Source organism: Rhea pennata, chromosome 14 (assembly GCF_028389875.1).
Source record: "Rhea pennata isolate bPtePen1 chromosome 14, bPtePen1.pri, whole genome shotgun sequence".
NCBI classification, from domain to species: Eukaryota; Metazoa; Chordata; class Aves; order Rheiformes; family Rheidae; genus Rhea; species Rhea pennata.
In genome coordinates, this window is record NC_084676.1 from 10,238,343 (window position 1) to 10,256,848 (window position 18,506).

An 18,506-nucleotide genomic window follows, 5' to 3' on the forward strand; every position below is an offset into this window, starting at 1 on the left:
TTGGCTCCTGGAAGGAATAATGTTTTTTTCCTTGATGAAGGAGTCTGGCAGCAGCCCTGCCTAATCCAGTCTAGGCTGGGGATGAACTGGGCCTTGCACATATTGCTTAGCTGTAGAGTGACAAAAGATATTTCTGCAGCCCATCCGGAAGCTTTCAGGGCTTGTTGCAGCTCTGAAGGAGGCTGAGGGGAAAGGGCATGTGGTGTGTTTCCACAGGCAGGAATACCTGCACAGGCAGGCTGGGGTGCGTGGGAGAGACGGGTCATACTCTGGTCTGACAGCAACCTTCTCAGAGGAAGTTGTGGCTTGACTTGGCCTGGACTGGGACTTGGGCCTAGGTCAGGTAAAGAATCAAACAGTCCCCTATAGCCAGGCAGAAAGAAGGAACGGACAAGGAAACTTGTCTGTGAGTGAGTCTTGGTCTTGTAGAGCTGGGACTGAAGCAGAGCCTTCAGCCTCCACCATGCTGCAGCAGCTGGGTCCAAGCAACTGTGTGCCTGGGACATAGCTAGTGCTGGCAGAGCAACAGCCCTCACTGGCAGATTAAACACAAGGCTGTTCAAAGAGTCTGAGTCTGAATAGTCCTGTTCCTTCCACAAGAAAGAAGAGACAATATGATAATGCTCTCTGAGACTGTTTGCGCTACTGCTGCTCAGATTACAAGGGGGTTGTACAGAGATTTAATTTCAGTTGTCAGCCACTCTTGTTTGCTGGGGAGTTTTTTCCCCTCAAGAAAAGTTTGTGCTCTTTTGGATGCAATATTCATTGTTTGAAATGCCCTCCTGAAGTTTTTCCCCTACCAACTTTATCTGTTTCCACCATCATAAATACCATCTCAGTTTCTCTCTTTCAAATGGATCCTGGAATGAACACTGTGGGTTGTCTTGTACCCCAGCCTGGGGAATTTAGATTTTGCTTGCAACATGCCAGAGAATTTTATTTTCCAGTAATAACTTGTGCTGTAATTGTGGACTTCCTCTTACAACAGCGGTTTATCTTCCTGCTTCCCTGATGAATATTTGCCTTGGGAACAGAGGTGAGAGGAGTTGTAATTTTTCAGTAGGCCTTCTATATACCCCTTGAAATGCCCTGCTTTTAGCAGCAAAGAAAGTGATTCAGACTTCTTTTGCTGGACAAGATCTGGAGGGGAGGCCTGGGAACGGCCCTCGTGGCTGAGCCTGTCCTGCAGAGAGGGTGGAGGGAGGGAGAGTCCTCTCTTACCTCTGCTTGCTCCCTCCCTTCCCCAGCTGGGTGCCTCACTCCTGATTTTCTTTCCCTTTGCCTCCTCTCAGCAAGCTCTGACCCACAGCCTAGCCCAGGGCCGCCACCTCTGAACTGGGGATCAAAGCCAACCTCACGCCTACGGCTGCTGGAGAGCTGCTGGAGAGGAGGAGGGCCGGCTGCACGCTCCCTCCTGTCACCTGCCCCGCACGCTGCCTGCTTAACTCGTGCCTGCCAGTGTTGTCTGCCGGCTGTAATTAGGGTGGGAGAGGAGAGTTTACTTAGCATGCTCCTGCCAGACCCCAGGGTGATGAAAGTTGGCTTTTTAAAGGCAGTGAGAGCTAGGGAGGGGATCAAAGGCATCTTGTCTGCCTACTGAAGCAGTTGATGCTACAAGGTGCAGGGCTGTGCTCTCCGGCTCAGCGCTCAGCCCTCCGAGTAGGTGCGCCTGGCCCTCCCGCCCCTGTTTGCAGCCGTCTCTGAACCGCAGAGCCGTCTCTGAACCGCAGAGCCGTCTCTGAACCGCAGAGCCGTCTCTGAACCGCAGAGCCGTCTCTGAACCGCAGAGCCGTCTCTGAACCGCAGAGCCGTCTCTGAACCGCAGAGCCGTCTCTGAACCGCAGAGCCGTCTCTGAACCGCAGAGCCGTCTCTGAACCGCAGAGCCGTCTCTGAACCGCAGAGCCGTCTCTGAACCGCAGAGCCGTCTCTGAACCGCAGAGCCGTCTCTGAACCGCAGAGCCGTCTCTGAACCGCAGAGCCGTCTCTGAACCGCAGAGCCGTCTCTGAACCGCAGAGCCGTCTCTGAACCGCAGAGCCGTCTCTGAACCGCAGAGCCGTCTCTGAACCGCAGAGCCGTCTCTGAACCGCAGAGCCGTCTCTGAACCGCAGAGCCGTCTCTGAACCGCAGAGCCGTCTCTGAACCGCAGAGCCGTCTCTGAACCGCAGAGCCGTCTCTGAACCGCAGAGCCGTCTCTGAACCGCAGAGCCGTCTCTGAACCGCAGAGCCGTCTCTGAACCGCAGAGCCGTCTCTGAACCGCAGAGCCGTCTCTGAACCGCAGAGCCGTCTCTGAACCGCAGAGCCGTCTCTGAACCGCAGAGCCGTCTCTGAACCGCAGAGCCGTCTCTGAACCGCAGAGCCGTCTCTGAACCGCAGAGCCGTCTCTGAACCGCAGAGCCGTCTCTGAACCGCAGAGCCGTCTCTGAAGCTGCTGCTCCTGTGCGTCTGTCGGGGCAGCTCTGGGTTTGCCTGCGCTAGGGCCTGGGGGTAAGTTGCCTTGTCCCCGGGCACCACTGGCCCTCCAGGGGAGCATGCAGCACCCTGGTGCATGGCTTCCAGCGGCAAAGCTGCAGAAAGTTTATTACTGTGAAAGTGCAGCTTGCTCTGTCTGCCAAGTGTGGAACAGTCTCTATTCCCACGGACTCATTTACCTGCTTGGAAGTGGAAAGTGTTCGGTACCTGGCAGGCTCTGCTGAGCTAATTAATTTATTTAATAACTATGCTTAGCTGCTCTCCAGGCCTCGCTGCTTTGCATCCCAAAGGGTGGTGATTTTTTAGAAATTCCCAGTGGAGATACGCCTGGTTTATTTATTTATTTTTTTGTTCTCCATTTTTGCACAGTCTCTTGCACAATAGTGCTCTGGCTCCATACCCTGGCTCTGACCTGCTGCTGCCATACAAATGAGCACTCCCACTGGTCGGGGGAAGATTCCTGCTTGACTGCTCTGCGAGCGTGACGGGCTCTGTCCTCTGAGAACAGAGCCTAGAGTCCCAACTCTACTAGAGAACTAGAGGAGTTGCAACTTGAGCTAATGAAGCAGCCCAATTAATCTGAAAACACTAAGGAGACTCATGGAGTCGAAGTCACTAGAGGGAGACAGGGGAACCCTTGCTGTTAGCTTGGGTGTGAATGATTAATGGGCACCCTGTTTCCCTTCCTCTGCAGTCCCCGGGAAGAAATCCAGCTGGCTCGGAGGGGAATGAGAAGAAGCCCTGCCAGCTTTCCTCATGACTGTTGTCATCTCAGCATCAGTGCTTCCAGACGAAACCTTCCCCTCAGCTGCAGCCAGCTGGAAGTTAGGACCAGACAGTACCCTGGACTAGGGACATGGGATGTGCTTCCCAGCAGGGCTCAGGAAAGCCCTGGTGCCTTACAGGGAACCGCTTCTCATTTTTCTGGCAAACCTATTGGGAACCTCTTCTGGCAAAGCCTTCAGGACAGTTGACTTCAGGGAGATTATCTTGTTGCAACACAAAATGGAAATGCTGTTCGAGGCTGCCTTGCCTTCAGGGACAAGCAAAAAGAACATAGGTGTGAGGAAAAAGCCTGTTATCCTGTGGGGCAGATGCAGTGCAGGAGCCTGGCATTACCTAAAGCAGTGCCCACAGAAGTCCCTGGGTGTGGGGGATGCTCGCTCCCTCCCAGGTGCAGATGCAGCTCTGGGGTGCAGCTTCTGCTGCAACAGCTGTGGAGGGGAAGGGACAGAAAGGTGCAAGTGACCTGTTTGTCTGCAGCCTTGCCAGCACTGCTCATTGCTGATGCTGCTGCAGCCCCATTTGGCATGAGTACACCTCTCTGCTGGAGCCTGGCTCTGTGGCACCAGGTGGGTTTAGCAAAAGGCATGCTGGCATTATCCAGCCACAGCCTTGGGTGAACATCCTGTCTGCATGGGGATTTGTATGGTAGATCCAATTCTGAAAGAGAAGCAGAAAATTCCCCACACACTCCTGGCCCTCTGATGGGAGAAGGATCTCTTCTGGTTGAACTCAGCAAGGGCTGGGACACGTGCCCTCATGGCATACCAGCTTTGTCTGTGTGACCACTGTCCTGATGTCCATCATTCCCAGGGCAGACTCACTTTCTGAATGCCATCCCCCAAGGTTTCTCATTGTTCTGCAGAAGTTTGCTTTCCCCTTCGACTAGGTGATCTAGGTGTTTCTGTGACTTGCACCCCCAGTCCATGTCCTGGCAGGTTGCTTTCCTCCTTACATTCCCAATTCCTACCCAAAATTGCATTTTTCTCTGCTGGTGAGTCAAACATTGTACTGTTGCAACAGTCACCTTGCCGCGACCTCTGTCGGAGCTAAGTCCCTACTTGCAGGAGCTCATTCGGGGTGCAGTGATTCAGCTCAGATCACAGGCCTTGTGCCTCTTCTCTGTGCCCAGCTGTGTGTATCCAAGAAAGCATTTCTGTCTAGTGGGGAATGAATCACTCAGGAGCGGCTTGCCCTGCCCTGCCCGCTAAGAACAGGAAGCAGAACAGGAGCAGAGGAGAGAGGGAATGCTGCCTGGGAAGTTGTACTAACCGTGAAAACCTCCTCCAGCACTTGGGCCCTGGGCTATGTTGCAATGCAGTGGTCAGGAGTCAGGATGCAGACAAAGAAGAGTCAAGTGGAGTTTTAGCATTTGGCTGCTTCTATGGAGGCTTGCAGGGCCTCCATAGTAGAAGGATGTGTAGAAGGCAGCCAGCACCTTCCCACATCTGCCTGCCTGGACCACTAGCCTGTCTTGGGCCTGGCAGTGTGTGCTCTGCTAATACTCTGTAGGTTGGGCCATGGCCACCTCAGAGAAGACATGTCTTCTGCTCTTTGTGCTGATGCTGAGCTGATCTCTGTACTGATTCCCACGGCTGATCTCCGGAGCTAAAGGCAAGAGGTTTTGCAGGTGAGGAGACTGGTATGGGGCCTTTTTGCCTGGTCAGTTGTCATCTCCAAGAGGTGTGTGAGTGGCTTGGTTTCCATTACAGTTTTGAGTGGAGGGAGCAAGTTTTCATTGTATTCTCTCTCAGCTGTATTCTCTAATTTGCCATAGTATTAATTTCTTGTAAGCTGGCTGAGAGTGGTTAAGAATACCTTATTTAAGAACTCATAAGAATAAGTTGTGGCCATGATACTGATTTTAAAATAAAGCCACTTGGTGAGTCTCATCCTTTGCCCTCTCTCTTTTGGTATACTCTGTAGCACAGGGAGTATTACTCACTTGGAGAAAAAAATGCTTTTGCACTGCTGGAGAAAAAATGCTTTTGCACTGCTGGAGCCTGGCAGAAGGGAACTGAAAGCTGAGGGTAAGGCTGCTTTGGACTATCCATGGAAGTTGATTTGGTGGCCAAGTCCAGTGAGTATGTGTTTAGTTGGGAGTTGGAATGTAGAAGCTGAGACAAGATTCTGTGCTTGGCAGTTTACATCTAAGGACTTAAAGACGTCCCTGTCAGGTCTGAGTAGCCTTATGCCCAGTCACCAAATAGAGTAAACAAATGGTGAATGAAGTGGGCAAGCAAATAGTGACATTCCCACTAATGTCATGTGGATCAGTATAGTCTTTTTGAATCCCGCAGACTTCAGGCATCCTTGGTTTCCTATGGCAAGGCACTCCCCAGCATAACTGTTTATGTGGGGAATGTACCTCCCTCTGAACCAGCCACATGGTAATTTTATTCCACATCCCCCTATTTCCCTGTGCTCCTCCTTGACGTGGTCAAGATTCTGTGGCTCCTCATTATTTCCCTGCTCAGTGTCACTTTTCCAGGCATTTTCCTTCCGTTTAGTGGATCCTGTGAAGCGCAGGACACAGACACTTTGTCCTGCTCTCCACACACGCGAGGCTTTTCCAGGGCTCTCCAGTGCGTTGCAGTTTCCTGCCATGGGAAGCAGTGGTGGACACCTGGGAGCACTCGGAGAAAGGGCAGCACTAGCAGCTATGTATGTGGCCATGCACCAGAGGTTAACAGCCCGCAGCTGCTTGGCGTGGGCAGGACATGCTCTCCAGGCAGGACATAGTGTTAAAGATTAGATGGGAGCAAGGAGGTGGAGGCTATGGTGGATGCCAGCTCCTTCCCTCTGCTGCTGAACACATCCCGTTGGCAGTGTGTGCGAGGAGCTGGCACACAATGTGCTTGGCCCTTCCCGGGTACCTGAAACAACTAAGGTGTCACTGCTCACCGGGCCATGGTGGCGTGCAGCCCTGTATGCTGCTAGTAAAGGATGGGGGTGGGAGGGAGGGCGTGTTGCTACAGTTCTGCTTTTACCACATCCAAAATTACTCTTAGCATAAAGAAGACAAACCTCAGGACAAACCAGGACTCGTCTTGGGGAAGCAGGAGAAGGTAGGAGCCATGAGGTGAGAGGGGAGCACGATTGTATGGGGAAATGCCCCTTCAGGCTCCCATTACTGGTACTGAAATTTAACCCCTCTCGTTTTGCTGTGCACTGAGGCTGTTGGACACTTTTGCGTCAATCACAGGATGTGTTTGACTTTTCCCCAATGCAACATGGGGAAGGGAAATGAAGATGTGAAGGAGCCTCTGCAGTGCTGATGTAGGCACTTCTCCTTAGCCCCGGGCAATTAATCCAGCAGCAATTATCTCCTGTGGATGCCACCCAGAGCGAAGCTCTCACTAGGTCTTATTTCTTAGACATCTAAAGACTTGACTGAAGAAAGCTCCATGGTAAAGCCTGCATTACCCTGCTCTGTGTGTGATGAAGGCTTGCATCTGGCTGACTTGCACTTGGACACATACCAGCTTAAGGACTTTGAAGAGGGCACCGAACCAGCAAAGGGACTGTCTGCCTGGCCTGTGGAGTGCCCCGAGGTAGAGGCAGGGGTTTAAGGGAGTATGTGTGGCCTGTATGTTGGTATAAATTGTCTTCTCATTCAGCATCCAGCCTTCGTGGCTTCCCCACCTCCTCCAGCCTCTAGTGGGCCTTCTTCATCCATGTTTGGACAGCAAAGGTCTACCTCTGTGGGACTACAAGAAATGAAGTCATGCCCTGTTTCTACTCTAGTCCATCTGAGCATGGAGATTGCAACTGAGATTTAGGAGGGATCATTGTATAGTAGGCAGCCTTGTCATAGGGAGTTAACTGAAGAGCTCCCAATAAAACCTGTGGGGCTCTAGAGTAGGTGCCTAAATTTCAGTCATGCTAATGAGTGACCAAGCTGGTGACTGAGTCATTCTGCTTCTGAAGGGATCTCCCTAGTGCCTGCAGGTATTTCCTTTCAACTGCATTCTCTCTCTCTCTCTCTCTCTCTTTCTCTCTCTCTCTTTTTTGAATTTAACTCTGGTAAAACACTGAGCTTAGATTAGTTTCTGAGAACAGGAAAGTAGGACAAAAGCTGGGATCTGCTCTCTTGATACATCAGATACTCTGCTGAATTACATCCATCATCAGAGCATGATATTATTCCTTACCAAGTGTCTGAACCTGTCTTGCCTTTGGTAAGCAAGTAGAGTGCATGTCCCTCACTGAATATGCATCCGTGCTGCAGGCAGACAGCTCAAGTGGCCTGAATATTGAATCGGAAGGGTAAAGTCCTTGAAATGAGGAATCCAAGCACTGATAGAGCAGGAATCAAGAAATAACCATTTCATTGACCAGTCATGGGAAATCCTGCATTTGGATGGCTTTGACATAAGTCATGAAGGCATATAGGCAGCTAGAAAGATGGTTGTGATCTTCTAATGTGTATTGGCCAATACCAACACAGAGAATTGGCACATGAGTATAGCATGATTGTGAATATCCTAAATATAATTGTTGGGCAATAGTTTGCTGTTATGCAGATCAGACACAAGCAATGTGCATGGAGTTGCACAACTGGGAAAGGGTAATTCTTCAGGTGTCCCAGTGCTTTGGCTGTGGCTCTGCTCAGCTGAGAGAGACCTTGTTGAGTACAATCCAGTGGGAGTATATGGCAGGGCACATGATGCTTCTTAACACCATTTCTTCCTCTAGGCCTAGAGGACAGGTCCTGAGCCCTATCTACTTTGCACTGCTATGGCAGACAGAAGAGAAATGTATGCCTGGCAATTGCTTGAGGAAATGCTGCTGGTGGAGCTTCTTGTCCCTCTGTCCACCAACCAGATACTCCTTGTCCCTGTTTTTGGCATCTCTCAGAGGGGGACAAGGATGTAGGAGCCATGACTGTCACACTCAGACACCAGGAAGAGACATAAGACTGCTCTCAGTTAAGCTTGAGGCCAAGTTTTGCAGTTAATTTTAAGTTAGGAGAACCTCACGGTGCAACCCCAGAGTGTAGGAAGCCCAGCCTGGCTTCATCTGAGAAGACATCCCATGATGTCAATGCACTTTCGCTCCGTTGCTCTGTGCCACTAGGTAATCTGGCTACATGATGTATTCAGATGTGGATCAGTGCTGACTGATCTTTAAACAGGCCTTTACACAGTGCCCAGATTGCTATTATTGTCTTCTTAATACACCCTAGGCTGATTATAGAAGAAATTTTATTGTAGGCACTACTGTACACCCATTGAAGTACCAACTTCAGCAATGTGAAGGATTCCCAAAGAATAGAAAATGATGGGGCATAGCTTTGTTACACGCTCAGCATAGAAGGATTTTCTTCTGCAAAAACAGGGTGCCGTGTTAAAAGGAGACATTATGAAGGGATTAGAAGTGAATGCAGATTCATGGCAGAAATGACATCAGAGAGGTATGCGTGAATATAGTGAGAGCTAAACTCTTTGTCCTGCACATCCAAATGTAGTGTGTGCACACGGATGCAAATGCTCAAGCGTACAAACCCCTCAGTGCGCAGAATGTTTCTCTGCCACAACACTGAGAATTTGAAATTCTTCTCTTTTTGTCTGTTGGTAGAACAGGAGAATAGATCCTGAGGAGCTCTGATATCTCTGATTTATCTCCTTCTTCTAAATGCCTGAGATGATTAAGGACAGGGAAAAGAAAGCCTCTTATCTGACTGCCAGCAGCACTGAAAGGGCCTCTATATTACCTTGTGGTTTGTAATTTCCAAGGTATTTCTCTCCAAATTTATCAGAGGACAGAATGGTTGTAGGGAACATGGAAACAATAACAGCATGAACACAGCTTGCTCTTGTATACAGGAACACACCAACATTTGCAAGGCAATTAGATTATGGGTTTTCAGGGAACACATGAGCATCAGATGGATAAATATCCTGTAAGCTCTTAATATGGATGTATCCCCCAAGTCTGTTTCTCCCATGAGTTCATGCGTATATTAACCACGTAAACAGAGTGTAAGGGCAAAGTAGCATGTGGTGGTCTTACACAGAAGTGGCTACATTTTTTGAGTGTGTGAACAAGCTTGTAATCTTAGGGAGATATGCTAGCATGATATACAGCTAGCATGAACCTGCCTGAGGGTCAGGATAGAGTAAACTTTGAAGGTGAGAAGTCTGCCTTCTTCTGAGAGCTTTGATGAGGCTATTCTGAAGGCAGAATTTGTTTGGGTGGTTTCGGGATCACAGGATTGCCTTCAAAGCTAGTTGGGCATCTTGTATTAACCTGGGTAGATGGTGTAAATAAAAGAAGTAGCCTTGAGAACATACAGGATTTCACGTCACTGTTTGTTCTTCTGCTAGGTAGCCAGCGCAGAGAGCCTCTGACTTATACTATCTATTGGCAGAGTAACAGTACTGATTTTAGTGTATGACACCAATGATTAAAAAGCAACCCTGGAGCTGTACATATACAGTAAGTGCACATATACTATATATGTCAAAACATCTTCTTAAGGTGCTCAAGCAAAAATGCACGCAGTACATATTTCTGTGGAACAATACCGAGTTAGTAAAATGTGTTTACACTATTTTCCGTATATGTGTTCAGATGCCTTTCATAGCACAATATGAATATGGCTAAGGGTAAGTATTCCTGCTAATCAGGATGAATTAATATAGGGAAACACATTTAAAAAAAAAAAAGGGGGGGGGGAGATTATACATTTGTATAAAGCCTTCAAAGATGAATTCATGCACTGGTATACAAACCTAGATGGGAGAAGAGAGGTATCTAAACACACCAACAGGGAATTATACCCTTGGAGAGCCCAGCAGTCACCCCTCTTTTGGGATGGATATTTAATGCCTTTGCAATGATAATTAAAGTGCAGTTTGGGTGTTACTTCTTGTGATTTGCTGTGGTCTTATAAATCTTTCAACAGTTTGAAATCTGCAGTGAGCAAAGGTATTGCAAAGAGTTGGAACAGAAACAGAGAGAACAGGCTGCATTGCATTCGATAGAGGGTGCTTTGGGCTCTCTGGAGAGAGTGGCTGATAGGCAGGGAGAGTGGGAGGTCCCAAAGCACTTTCCAGCCCAGGAGCCAAAAAGCCATTGCCTTTGGACCCCAATTCCTCCCACCTAAGGGAGACACTCGTGTCAAGTACCTCACCCATCCAGCTGGCTTTTGCAGTCACAGAAAAGAGATCTTGGGCAGGCTGATCTCTCTCTGAAGGGGCAGACTTTTTTGGTGGTTCTACGCCTCTCTGGAGTGTCTGAAGACAGGAGAGATGAACACGGGCCTTGAAAGCCATCTTTGAGGTAGGCAGTGCACTCAGAAGCTGTGGGTGGAGGTGGGCTGAGAGCAGGCAGAAGGGCATTGGAGGTATTTCTTTGGGTGGAAATGTAAATGTAAGTGGAACCAGAGGAATATGCCTGTGAGTGAGAGAGAACTGGAGCAAAAAAGGATTAGATTGGACATAAGAAATGTATGGTTGTGGCAAAAGGCAGTGGAACAGGGAACAGAAATAGTGAATGTGAGACAGAGTCTAGAAAGAAGGGCCAGAGGTCTGGAGCACTAAATGGAGTCACAGATAAAAGGAAAAAAAAAAAAAAAAAAAAAAGAGAGAGAGAGAGAGAGAGAGAATGTTTTAAGGAGGCAGAAGAATCAAACAGAAACCAGTCAGAGGATAAATAAGTATGTGAGAGAGGAGCAAAAAAAGCTGCATGGAGAGATGAAGAGAACAAGCCAAAACAGAAGCACTGTGAGTCAGCCAGGTGGGCCAGAGCCAGGAATGTTCCACTCCACTGCAGAGCATCCTCACAGGAAGCACCTGGGCAGCTGATCGGGGAGGGACCCTGAGAAGCGATCTCTTCCCAACCAGTATTACCCTCTGACCTGCTCTCAGTGAAAACGTTGCAACAGGTATCTTCAGACGTGTCAAACCACATCTCTTCCCTACCCTCTCCGTGACCCAGACAGGATGCTCTGGCTCACTGCTTCCAGCACAGTCCTTTAACAAGGTCAGGAGGCATGCAAAATATTGAAGGATCAGCCTAAGGCAGAGCAGAGGTTGCAGTGTGATGGAGGCTGAGTGACCATCATAAGACCTTGGTTTCTCCTAAGTTTCAAAGAACAGAATTAAAGCTACTATTTGGAAAACACAGCTGTGAGGCAGACATGGGCTTGAGGGCAGGATGGGACTCTGGTGAGAAATTAGAAGTGTGTGGTGAGCAGGGAAGATCACTCATTGCATTGCTGGCCTCCTACCAAAGGGCTGAGAAGGGGCATCTTGAGGACAGTCAGCTTCAGAAAAGAGGTATCACTGATACACTATGGGCTGAGCAGGCAATACGAAAGCCTATTCATAGTCCTGCTGCTAAGGAAAGAAGAGGTGACTGTCACAAAGCTTGGAATGCAGATCAGCACTCTGCTTCATGGGTGATGACCAGGCCACCTCCCACCATGAGGGCAGAAGTGTAGGGAAGGGACAGGGAAGAGATGGGACCCCTGGAGAGAAATATCCTACCTCTAGCCCAGCAGGAACTACCACATCACACAAGCCAATCCAGCTCTTGTCAGTTTGATCACTTTTGCCACCACTTTTGAAAAAGTAGGTTTGTTTTGAGTTTGTTTCGTTATTTCAACACTGAGCTGGTTTTCTTTTACTTCTCAGACCAGGTTGTCTGATGTCCAGTCCATGCCTGGTGGTGCGGCAGCTCTGATAACAGCTTAGCAAATCACTGATAACGATGGTCCGGACTGCTCCTGCCAAGAAATCAAGGATGGAAAATGTGGAGGTGGAGGTGCTAGTGGGACTGAGGTTTGGAGAGAGACCACAAGCCATCTGCAGAGGGCAAGGGGCCATCCTTTTAGTTAGCAACACTGTGAACTCCACAATGTGCCCAGTAGAGATGGTGATTTCTGGCATCCTTTATAGGATGAGCTCATTTGCTGGATTCCCACCAAGAAATCAGTGCTCCCTCCTGCAAACAGTTCAACCCTGCTGAGGGCATCTGTGCTGATTATCTCTGTAGATGAGCCTCCAAGAACGCCGAGGGGCTTATTCTTCAGAGAATTGAAGCCTGACCACTTGTGGGCGGATGAGAAAGTAAATAACAGACCTGTAAATAACAGGTCAATTGGCCCCTCCCTGTGCTGGAATGGTTCTCCTCTTCACCAGAGTCAGGAGCAATGGGAGACACTGGAAATGAGCAACATACTCAAAACTGGAAATAAGCAAAAGTCAGTGGGAGGTTTTGATTTTTTTTTTCTTTGCAAATGATCACCTGTTTGGTCATTATTTTGCCATTTCCTGATCAATGTATGGCTTGATTCTGGGTTCTGCAAGGAAAAAGAAAAATTTGGCTCCTAGAGTATTTCTGATATTGTTCCTAGAATATTCTTCAAGAAATCCACCCATCTTTTCTTGTGAGGCAACTCAAGATCAAACTTAAAGTGCATGGATGAAAGTTCAGAGTCTGTGGCTAATCCCATCCTTGGGGTGCCTGCATGTAAATTGACTCAGGTAGCTGATAGACTCAACTTGTGTGATAGCCTTCAATTTGTGTTCAGTGCTTTGTACCCTTGCTTCTCTCTAGGTCTTTAGAGGGGAGCAGAGAGTGGCTCCAGGTAGCAGAAAGCCCCCCAAGAGATCCAAGCCTGCTCCTGCACAGCACGTAAGGCTTAAAGGGGAAGGAGAGACTGACAGATGCAGAAAAACAGAGTCTGATACTATCCTGTGGATGAGCAAAGGGCTTGCCAAAGAGGCGGGAAGCAGAGCCTTCTGTTTACCTCTGGGGGAAAGTTAACTTTGCTCTGGACAGATGGGGGTAGAGATGTTGTTCTAGGGTGGCTACTGACCATGGCATGTCTCTGGTGCTTTAGATCTGGAGATAGAGGGGAGATTTTTCTGACTCCCAGAAACCCAACAAAGAAGGGCAGAAAATCCCCTGCAGCATTTCCTGGGAAGCCTCATGTGCACTAGAGAAGACAAACTAGGAAATGGGCAGAAAAGATACATGTTCAGCTCCTCAAAGCCCTGGGCACTCTGAGAAGGTCTCCAGCCCTGTGCAGAGAGCAAACCTGGGCACCCCTCTCTGGTGCAGGACCTTCCTCAAGCTCCTTACTGCGTAGATGGCCAAAATTAGGCTTAACTGGGAAAGGAGGCTGAAGGCAGACAGACAAGCAGGGAGGTGAAGGGAAGGTGTGTAGAAATGGGCATCGTTTTTGGCTGGCAGCAGGATTTAAGAGCAGATGACTTCCAGGCAGAGGCACCAGAGGCATCACATGATTATGGCTTGGTTTAACAAGCCAGACTCATGTTTTCTGTGGGTCTAGCAGGGATGAGGGGGACCATAGGCTGCCAGGAGTATGGCATGGGAGCCAGGAAGATTTGCTGCCACCTCAGTCCAGCTTTACTCTGGCATAACAGAATAGGGGATGATAGCGGCTGTGCCAGGGATGAGCTGAGCACGGAGAGAAGCAAGAGAGGGAGCAGAACAAGGAAAGAGAAGAAAGGAAACTTGTCAGATAACCTGGGAAACTGTATGCATGTATGTGTATGTGTGCACATGTTTAGCACTGCTTTGCAAGGCAGGCTCTGTTCTCTCTGACCGAAAAGGAAAGATCTTTGCTCTCCCAGCTGCGAGGAAGGAGTAGATGTTTTAAAAAGCAGCAGTTCAAGTGACATCAGGTGTTTCATTCACTCTTTTGCAGGTGCTTTGGCATCCTCATAGAAGGAGCTTTTTGCAGCAGGGAGCTTTGCTTCAGTGCCACCTTGTTCCCCCTGCCCCTGTGCCTGCTTGTCAGAGTGGATCCCTTCCCTAGCTGACTCCTCCCTAGATGGGGCCAGAGTGGGGGGCCAGGCCTCTCCCAGCTTTGGCAGCCTAAGGCTGGCCTTTCCCCAGCAATTCAGCCATTCCTCCTCTCCCAAACGGAACATGCCCCGACACCTTTGCCTTGAACCAAATTGCATTCAAGATCCTGGGTTTGCCCACACATGTTAAAGTGACAGCTAGAGGCAAAAAGCAAGGGAAACCAGCTGCAGCTCTAATGGGGAGAAAAAGGAGCCATTAGCAGAGCCCAGAGTTCAGAGCCTGCATGTGGTGATGCCCATGGAAGAGGGCCTGGCTGCCAGCATAGCTGGAGCAGCAACAGGAGCTCCTGCTCTGAGTTCAACCTGGCTACTTTCTGAAAGATTTTGTCTTCATCCAAAACTTGGCTTTTCAGGCCAGAGCCAAGTACCCTTGAGGTGAAACATCCAGAGGATTATGGCTTGATCTGCCAGATATTCATTGCTGTGGCACAGCAGCTGCTCAGGCTGGTGCTGATGGGCATCCAGAAACATGGGGTGGAGGATGAGCACAGAGGCTGTGGGAGTGCAGGGATGAGCCCAGCAGCTCCAGGGGCTGCAGAGGCAGCTTGGCACTTGTCAGCAAGCAAGCCTTCTAGGGAAGTGCTTGTGTGGGCAGCAGGGAGGGCAGCGGTTTGCAGGTGTGAGCAGTGTGCAGAGCACTTTCATCCATGCCAGGTTTTAGGCAAAGAGGCAGCCAACAAGAGGAATATGGGCTTCTCCTCCCCTTCTCATTTGTTCTTTACACATGGAGGAGGAATATTAACTTCATGCCCCTTCTAGCCTGTCCTCTGTGTGCCAGGATCTCTGAGGGAAGTTAGCTTCCACAGCAGGAGGTTGAAGTTTACTAGCATTGGTTTGAGAACATCTGTGATGTACAGACCTTGCGTTATGGTTAATGTGCTAGGGATGTGGGCATCTTTGCCTCTGAGGAGTAGCTGAACCAGAGCACTCTAAATATTACAGCAAGTTTCTTGCTGCCACAGGTAGCTCATCAGGTGCCAGCTGCTGGGCTAAGGAGGGAGAATGCAAACAAGACTTACTAAGTTAAATGCACGCATACATCGTGTGCTCTGAACAAGCTGTAAAGGAAAAGGAAATTGTTCCCACAGACTGTGGTGAAAGCTCACCAAACAGACTGCATGTGAGCAGTGCCCAGAGCAGGGGAACAGCTCTTTGAAGATCTTTAAGAGAAAATCTGCACTGGGGTTAATACCTGGAGCTGGGTCCCAGGTGATGAGTGATTATCTGATAGATAACGTGAGGATTTCATTAGGGACACTGTGACCATGAAAAGCAACAGGAATCCTGCAGGATGCATCCTGCAAGTCAAGCATACGTTGCATGACTGCAGATTCAATTAGTACAGAAGAGCAGCAGGACTGGGTCTGTCTTGACCTGTATTCTGCCTGTAGTAGCACTCAACAGCCGATGATTCAGGACTAAGTAGCACACCCAACATACAGTGATACTTGCCCCAAACATTATCCTAGCTTTCAAACAGTGTCCAGCTCAGGCTTTTCCAAGTGGCCACACAGATGATCACCATTGTGCTGTGTGTGGTCAGGTTTTGGCTTTGTATATGAGCAATTTCAGTCCTGTACCTGATGGCAGTGAAGCCTCCAGGATCCAGGCAATAAAAGCAATCAGTAAGGAGTTTGGACAAGAAACAACAAGAGACCTGTATAGTCACTTGGATCTAACTGAAGCAACAATCAAAAGGAATACGAATTTAAGAAAAATGTAGGGAATGCATATAAAAATGCGACCCAAGGTGAGTCATTTCCCAAGAATCAGAGAAACTGATACACAGCACTGAGGTTCAGAGGAAATGGGGTTAAATGGAGGAGTGCTGTGGGTTTTGTGGTGTTCCATGAAATTAAGAAGTAATGTAACATCTCAGTGACCATTGCAGGAACTGGATAGTCTCCTACACAGTTATCTACCATCCAATTACCTTAGAACCAGAGCATCTGGGAGGCAGGCCTAGCTCAGGTGCTATTAGACCACAGCATCACTGAACAGTGGGGACATTTTCCTCCGTGTGTGTGGGGGGGGTCTCCCTCTCTTCTGTCTGTATGAGTGCCACTCAGAGAATGCAGTGTCTTTGAGATGTTATGTCCCATGAGTCAAGCTGAAACTAGCCACTAGGTTCCAAAATTAAAGGAGATGGGACTGAGACAGACTGATAAGAAAATCAGGAAGTACATGATCCATGTTTCCTTTAGTTTATAAGGCTAAAATGTGGTCCTTCCTCCAGAAAGGCTGGGAGGGCTAGGGCTTCCTCGGGTAGACTTGGAAAGTCCTGGCACAGAAGGGATGTGTGTGCTGTGTGGGGACCTGAAATGAAAAAGGCATTATCTGGGGGCCATGTGTTGCCAGCTCTCCCAGGTAGTGCTACAGGGCTGCCACCAGTTATCTGTCCCAGAAAGATAACATGGAAAGGTAAACCTCTCCAAGAGACTCAGATATGAAGGGCAAAGCCCCTATATTAGAGTGTTGCCCAAGAAAGCAGGAGCATCCGTTTGCCCTGGCTTTGGAGAGCGCTTAGAGATCCTGCGTGTGTTATCATCTGTCAGCGGGTGAGTGATGCTCCCAGGCTGCCCATGCCTCATTCTCCTCTGCACCGAACTGTGGCTAGACAGCCACTCCACACAGTGTGTGACCCAGAACATCTTCCCGTGCCTTGGTGCCGCTTCCCTCCTTTTCTTGGCCTGTCGCTCCCCCCGCTGGACAGTCTCTACCATTGCCTCAATGCAACCCACAGGGTCGGGACAATCTCAGGAGAGGGAAGCTGGCACAAAAGGGGGAGAGGAGGTTGATCTTGCAACCTGGGGACCCCTCTGAGGGCAGAGGATGGTTTTAAGTGTTTGTCCCCTTTCTGCCCTCCCTCCAGTCCAGTGGTCCTAGGAGATAATTCATCACCCAAAATGTTTCCCCAGGGTTCTCTTATTTTCATTGAGTTTATCTCTCTTTGAAATAAAGCCTGATGTAAACCAGAAGACAACTCCACAAGTTCCTTCTGTATGCATATAACAAAATCAATTTAAAAGCACTCCTAAGAGCCTGGACTCCAAAGCCAAAACAACTGATCATGGCATAGTCCCCATGGTCCCTCCCACTCTTTGCTTCTTCGCTCAACATTTCCTGTCCCCACTGCAGGGACACCTGGGCTTTTGGGAACCATCCCAACACAGAACCTGGCACATTCAACAGCAGTGATACCAGCAGATACATGCAGCTCAGGGGATGCCTGAGCACAGCAAAGTGATGGAGATCATCTGAGCAGGTTCCACAGTCAGCACCATGGGACATCCTCATGCTGAACCCAGCAGACCACAAGAGATCCCTCATCAGCAACAAGTCTGGGTCTGCACTTGAACTACTGTGAGAGATACCGAACTGCTGGGAGCAGTAACTCCATCAACCTCGCAAAGATGGGCCAGCTAAATGTAAGTCAAAGCCCTTGGTTATACTGTCATGACCTTCCTATGCAGAACTGATTTTAGTTAATGAAGGGTGAGTCTAGTTTAAACACCAGCCTCCATACATCCTGCAGGGTGGATTTCCAGGGGCACTGTTAGCTAAAGCAGATGCATCTCCAGGTGCAGTTAAACCTTGCAAACCGTGAACCTTTGGAATTAGTGCAGCCACAGGAGTGCCAGAATGGGGAAGCTACGTGGATCTTGGCTTGTTACGTTTTTGTATCATTTACATTTTGAACACTTAAACCACAAACATTAATGCAGCATTCATGCTAATGCAGCATGCATGACACAGTTGGCTTCTTTTATAAAAACATGGGTCAGGAAAACAGATAGGAAAAAAAAAATCTCTACACATCTCTGTCAGCCTCATCTATTCTCTGCTGAGTACAGGTAGGAAAATATTCAGTGAACTACTCTAGGTGGAATTGCCTGGATTAATTAGCAGTAAAATTAGCCAACTCTGCTAATCACAAGCCCTGCAAGTGCACTGCAGCACTCAGGTCAAACTGCTTGTGTCAGGCTGGTTTTGGACCCAGATCTCTCTGTTATTTTTCTGTCTTCTTTTTTTCAAGTTTGCAACAAACTGTGTCCTCAGTCAGCAGTAACCACAGGGAGAATTTCCACTTGGAACGTACAGTCAAGTTTCTTTTCATTCTGTGCATGCACTGTAAGACTCAATTTTGGCTGTAACAGGGAAACAGCTGTTCTGTTCCACCCTTGCTGACAGTACAGGTCTGAACGCTTAGAAAGGACAGCTTATTCCTCAAGTCCTGATGTAACCCCATGTATGGCATTTGCCTGGAGGTAGTGAAATTCCAGCAACTTGATCCCTAAGGCTGTGAAACTTTAAGGGTTAAGAAGCCCAGCTGCAATTTACTGAGATTATTTTGATGCTCTGTTAAAGCCAGGGCAGCTGCACTTGCAATAACACTGAGCTGGCTCC